Source organism: Aotus nancymaae, unplaced genomic scaffold (genome assembly GCF_030222135.1).
Source record: "Aotus nancymaae isolate 86718 unplaced genomic scaffold, 86718_ANA_hifiasm-v0.15.2.pri h1tg000038l, whole genome shotgun sequence".
Classification (NCBI taxonomy): Eukaryota; Metazoa; Chordata; class Mammalia; order Primates; family Aotidae; genus Aotus; species Aotus nancymaae.
Genome location: NW_026988452.1, coordinates 4,056,765 through 4,062,712, shown reverse-complemented (window position 1 = coordinate 4,062,712; position 5,948 = coordinate 4,056,765). Strand labels below are relative to the sequence as shown.

Below are 5,948 nucleotides of genomic sequence, written 5' to 3'. Positions count from 1 at the left end.
CTTCAGGAGCTTTTGCAAGGCAGGCCTGGTGGTGACAAATTCCCTCAGCATTTGCTTGTCCGAAAATGATGTCATTTATCCTTTGCTTATGAAGCTTGGATTGAATTTCTGTATTTGAATGTTGGCTTGTCTTGCTAGGTTGGGGAAGTTCTCCTGCATGATATCCTAAAGTATGTTTTCTTCTGTGTAAGCAGCATGTGGAAAAAGAAAAAAAGAAAATAAAGAAAAAGTATGTTTTCCAACTTGATTCTGTTCTCCTTGTCTCTTTCAGGTACCCTAATCACACCTAGGTTCAGTCTTTTGACATAATCCCATGTTTCTCAGAGGTTTTGCTAATTGTTTATTACTTTTTCTTCATTTTTGTTTGTCTTATTTCAGAAAGATAGTGTTCAAGCTCTGAGCTTCTTTTCTCTGCTTGGTCTATTCTGCTATTGATACTTGTGATTGCATTGTGAAGTTCTCATGTTGTGTTTTTCAGCTCCATCGGTTATGTTCCTCTCCAAACTGGCTGTTCTGGTAATTAGCACCTGTGTTGTTTTATTATGATAGCATGCTTCTTTAGCTCAGCAAAGTTTTTATTCCCATCGTCTGAAGCCTACTTCTGTCAATTCAGCCATCTCAGCCTCCACTCAGTTCTATCCCCTTGCTGCAGAGCTGTTGTGGTCATTTGGAGAAGAGGCACTCTGGCTTTTTGAGTTTTCAAAATTTTTTTGTTGATTCAGTCTCATCTTTGTGGGCTTATCTACCTGTGATCTTCGAGGTTGCTAACCTTTGAATGTGTTTTTATGGGGTCTTTTTGGTGGTTGTTGTTGTGGTTTTTCTTTTTGTTTTTTTCTCTTAACATGCCATGAACTTAGCAACGGTAGGGCTGCTGTGGTTTTCTGGGGGTCCACTCCAGACCCTAGTCACCTCAGTTTTTTCTGTACCTGGAAGAATCACCAGTGAAGTCTGTGAAACAGCAAAGATGACAGCCTGCTCTTTCCTCTGGAAGCTCTGTTCCAGGTGGATACTGACCTTTTCCTGGCCTGAATGCTCTTATAGGAGGTGTCTGGAGACTCCTGTTGGGAGGTCGCACTCAGTAGGAGAAATGGACTTAGGGACACACTTACAGAAGCAGTCTGGCTGCTTTTTGGTAGAGAAGGTTTACTGTGTTGGTGGGGGTACTCTTCTTTGTCCAGATGCCTAGACTCTCCAGAGCTGGCAGGCTGGAACAGCTGAGTTGAGTGAACTGCAGATATGGACACCATCCCTGCCCCCCACCAAACTCCCTCCCAAGGAGATATCAGGTCTTTATAAGCCTTGCTGGAGTAACTGAAGGCTCCCCACAGAGAGGCCCCACTGCCCCACCCAGTGAGGAAGAATTGATGGGGGTCTGCTTAAAGAAGCAGTCCGGTCACAATCTGGCAAGGCAGATGTGCTGCCTTAGGGGGCCCCCTCCTTGTCCTGACCACCTACTCTCTCCAGAGCCAGCAGGCAGGAATGCTGAGTTGACTGCACTATGGAAAGTGGCCACCTCTTTCCCAGAAACTTTTTCCTGTCTCAGGCAGGCTCGGCCTGTTGCCCCTGGCTGGCTGGAATTCTAAGGCAGTGTGTCTTAACTTGTGAGGTACTGTGGAAGTGGGGCCTGCAGAATGATACTGCTTGGCTTTCTGGATTTAGCCCCCTTCCTAGGGGAATGTATGAACAGATCTGCTGCCTCACCAGGGATTTCAGGGCTGGAGTATGTAAAAGTCTTGGGTCTCTGTGAGTTCCTGAGTGGCTGCTCTGCCAAGACTCCACGTGGCTCTCTGTATAGGACTCAAGTCTCTAGTGGTGTGGGCTCATGAGGGGATCTCCCAATCTGTGGGTTGCAGAGATCTGTGAGAGAAGCATGGTTTCCTGGGCAGGGTTGCAGGATTACTCACTACTTCCTTTGGCTGGGGGTGGGGGTTCCTTTGGCTTTGTGCTACTTCCGGGTGGGCCATTGCCTCCACCTGCTTTTCTTCATTCTCCTTGAGTCAAGTTGATTGTCTAGTCAGTCCCAATGTGAGAACCTGGATATTTCAGCTGAAGGTGCTGAATCCACTTGCTGCTTTCCTTAGTCTCTGTGAGTGCTGTGGACCACAGCTGCTCCTTTTCGGGTATCACCACTCCAGGACAAGCCACTGAGTAAGGGGCAGGGATGCTCACAGTAGAAACCACAAAGCAGCTCATCCTGCTCAGCACCTCACTTACTGTTTTACCAGAGAGACAGGTGAGGAGCAGATCCTGAGTGGGTTTCCCTCAATGTCTGTGGTCTCTTTCTAACTACCTGCAGGAATCCTTGGCTATCTATCATCTTAAATATTTTTCTTTTCTTCACACTAGGAACATTCAGATTATTGTTTTGCAGCTATTTTGAAATGTTCAATTGATTAATGTTGACTATAGTCACCTTGATGATCTATTGACTACCATGTCTTACATCTTCTCTCTAACTATATATTTGTATCCCTTAACTAACCTATCTTCATTCCCCCTGTACCTATACCTTTCCCAGCCTCTGGTAACCACCGGTCAACTTTCTATCTGCATAAAATCCACTTTTATAGCTCTCACATATGAGTGAGAACATGTGATATGTGTCTTTCTGTGCTTGGCTTCTTTTACTCAACATAATGACCTACAGTTCCATCCATGTTGATGCAGATGAATCCTGGTGATGCTGTCATCGTTGATACGGTTCCTGGCAAGACCACGTGTGTTGAGAGCTTCTCAGACTATCCACCTCTGGGTTGCTTTACTCTTTGTGGTATGAGACAGACAGTTGCTGTGGGTGTCATCAAAGCAGTGGACAAGAAGTATGCTGATACCTCTTTGATATGTTGATTTCCTTTCTTTTGGATATATATGCAACAGTGAAATTACGGGATCATCGGGTAATTCTATTTTTTAGTTTTTTTTTTTTCATCTGTTATTTCTGTTCTTTTTTTTTTCTCATTAAATTTTTTTAATGGGTCTCAAAGTTCTGTGATAGATTTTTGGTCAAATTGTTTCCCTTAAAAAGTAGTGATTTTAAAAACTAACAACTTAAAACTGCCACACACAGAAAAGAAAACCAAAGTAGTCCACAAAACATTCTCCTTTCCTTCTGAAGGTTTTACAATGCATTCTTATCATTAACCAGCGTTAGCAAATGACAGGATTTCATTTTTTTTTAGTAGCTGAGTAATGATTCATTGTGTATATATACCAGTTTTCTTTATTGATTCATCCACTGAGGGTCACTTAGATCAATTCCATATTTTGTCTATTGTGAAGAGTGCCACAACAAACATGGGAATGCAGATACCTCTTTGATGTGGTGATTTTCTTTCCTTTAGATATATACCCAGTAGTGAACAATAGTGAAATTGCTGGATCATATGGTAGTTCTATTTTTTAGCGTTTTTTTTTTGTTTGTTTGTTTTGTTTTTTTTTTTAGATGGAGTCTTGCTCTGTCGCCCAGGCTGGAGTGTGCAATGGCACCATCTTGGCTCACTGCAACCTCCACCTCCCAGGTTCAAGTTATTCTCATGCTTCAGCCTCCTGAGCAGCTGGGATTATAGGCACCCACCACCATGCCCTGCTAATTTTTTTGTATTTTTTGTAGAGACGGAGTTTCACCACATTGGCCAGGCTGGTCTCAAACTCCTGACCTCAGGTGATCCACCAGTCTCAGCCTCCCAAAGTGCTGGGATTACAGATGTGAGCCACTGCACTTGACCTATTTTTTAGCTTTTTGAGGAAACTCCACACCATTTTTCATAATGGCTGTACTAATTTACCTTCCCATCAACAGTGTATGAGGGTTCCTCTTTCTCCTCATCCATGCCAATATCTGTTATTTCCTTTCTTTTTTTCTTATTAAACTTTTTAATGGGTCTCACAATTCTGTGACAGATTTTTGTCAAGTTGTTTCCATTAAGAACTGCTGATTTCACCCAGGCGTGGTGGCTCATGCCTGTAATCTCAGCACTTTGCGAGGCTGAGGCGGGTGGATCATCTGAGGCCAGGAGTTCAAGACCAGCCCGGCCAACATGGTGAAACCCTGTCTTTACAAAAAAAAAAAAAAAAAACACTACTGTTTTTAAAAGCTAGTAACTTAAAACTGCCACATGCATAAAGGAAAACCAAAGTAGTCCACAAAACATTCTCCTTTCCTTCTGAAGGTTTTACAATGCATTCTTATCGTTAACCAGTCTTTACTACTAAATTAAATGGTCAATTGAAACAAATGGTTCTGAGATGTTCTACCACGGATTAAGACCGGGGTGACAGGTATTAGGGATAATGTTCATTTAGCCTTCTAAGCTTTCTGGGCAGACTTGGTGACCTTGCCAGCTCCAGCAGCTTTCTTGTCCACTGCTTTGATGACACCCGTGGCAACTCTCTCCTATCACGAACAGCAAAGCGACCCCGAAGTGTATAGTCAAGAAGCTCTCAACACACATGAGCTTGCCAGGAACCATATCAACTACAGCAGCATCACCATATTTCAAGAATTTAGGGCCATCTTCCAGCTTTTTACCAGAATGGCGATCAATCTTTTCCTTCTGTTCAGCAAACTTGCATGCAATGTGAGCCGTGTAGCAATCCAGTACAGGGGCATAGCCAGCACTGATTTGGCCTGGATGGTTCAGGATAATCACCTGAGCAGTGAAGCCAACTGCTTCCATTGGTGTGTTGTTCTTGCTGTCACCAGCAATGTTGCCACGATGAACATCCTTGACAGACACATTCTTGACATTGAAGCCGACATTGTCCCCAGGAAGAGCTTCACTCAAAGCTTCATGGTGCATTTCAGCAGATTTTACTTCTGTTGTAATGTTGACTGGAGCAAAGGTGACCACCATACCAGGTTTTAAAACACCAGTCTCTACTCAGCCAACAGGAACAGTACCGATACCACCAATTCTGTAGACATCCTGGAGAGGCAGGCGCAAGGGCTTGTCAGATGGACAAGTGGGTGGTAGGATGCAGTCCAGAGCCCCAAGCAGTGGGTTCCACTGGCGTTGCCATCCTTATGGGTGACTTTCCACCCTTTGAACCAAGGCATGTTAGCACTTAGCTCCATCGTGTTGTCATCATTGCAACCAGAAATGGAAACAAATGCTACTGTGTTGGAATTGTAGCCAATTTTCTTAATGTAAGTGCTGACTTCCTTAGTGATTTCCTCATATCTCTTCTGGCTGTTGGGTGGCTCAATGGTATCCATTCTGTTAACACCAACAATTAGTCATTTCACACCCAGTGTGTAAGCCAGAAGGGTATGCTCTCAGGTCTGCCCATTCTTGGAGATACCAACTTCAAATTCACCAACACCAGCAGCGACAATCAGGACAGTGCAGTCAACTTGAGATGTCCCTGTAATCATGTTTTTGATGAAGTCTCTGTGTCCTGGGGCATCAATGATAGTCACATAGTACTTGCTGGTCTCAAATTTCCACAAGGAGATATCAATGGTGATACCATGTTCACGCTCAGCTTTCAGTTTTCCAAGACCCAGGCATACTTGAAGGAGCCCTTTCCCATGTCAGCAGCTTCCTTCTCAAATTTTTCAGTGGTTCTTTTGTTGATGCCCCTGCATTTGTAGGTCAGATGGCCAGTAGTGGTGGACTTGCCCGAACCTACATGTCCAATGACAACACTGTTGATGAATCTTCTCCTTTCCATTTTGGCTTGTAGGAGTAGTTTTCATGACACCTGTGTTCTGGCAGCAAACCCATTGTGAAAAAGCTCCTTTTTGATAAAAGCCATTTTAACTGTGGTGAGGTAATATCTCATTGTACGTTTTTTGTCTGTTCTTTCTTTCTTCTCACTCTCTTTCTCTCTCTCTCTTCCTTCCTTCCTTCCTTCCCTTTCCTTTCCTTTCTTTTCTTTCTTGGCTTGCTTTGCTGCTGAGGCTGGAGTACAGTGGCATGATCTCGGCTTACTACAACCTCTGTCTC

General features: G+C 43.7%; 1 pseudogene; it reads right to left on the bottom strand.

Annotated features, from left to right (window-relative positions):
- Nucleotides 1-4,294: 4,294 nt before the first annotated feature.
- LOC105719537 (elongation factor 1-alpha 1-like) lies at nt 4,295-5,673 on the bottom strand (annotated as a pseudogene).
- Between the last annotated feature and the right edge of the window lie 275 nt (nt 5,674-5,948).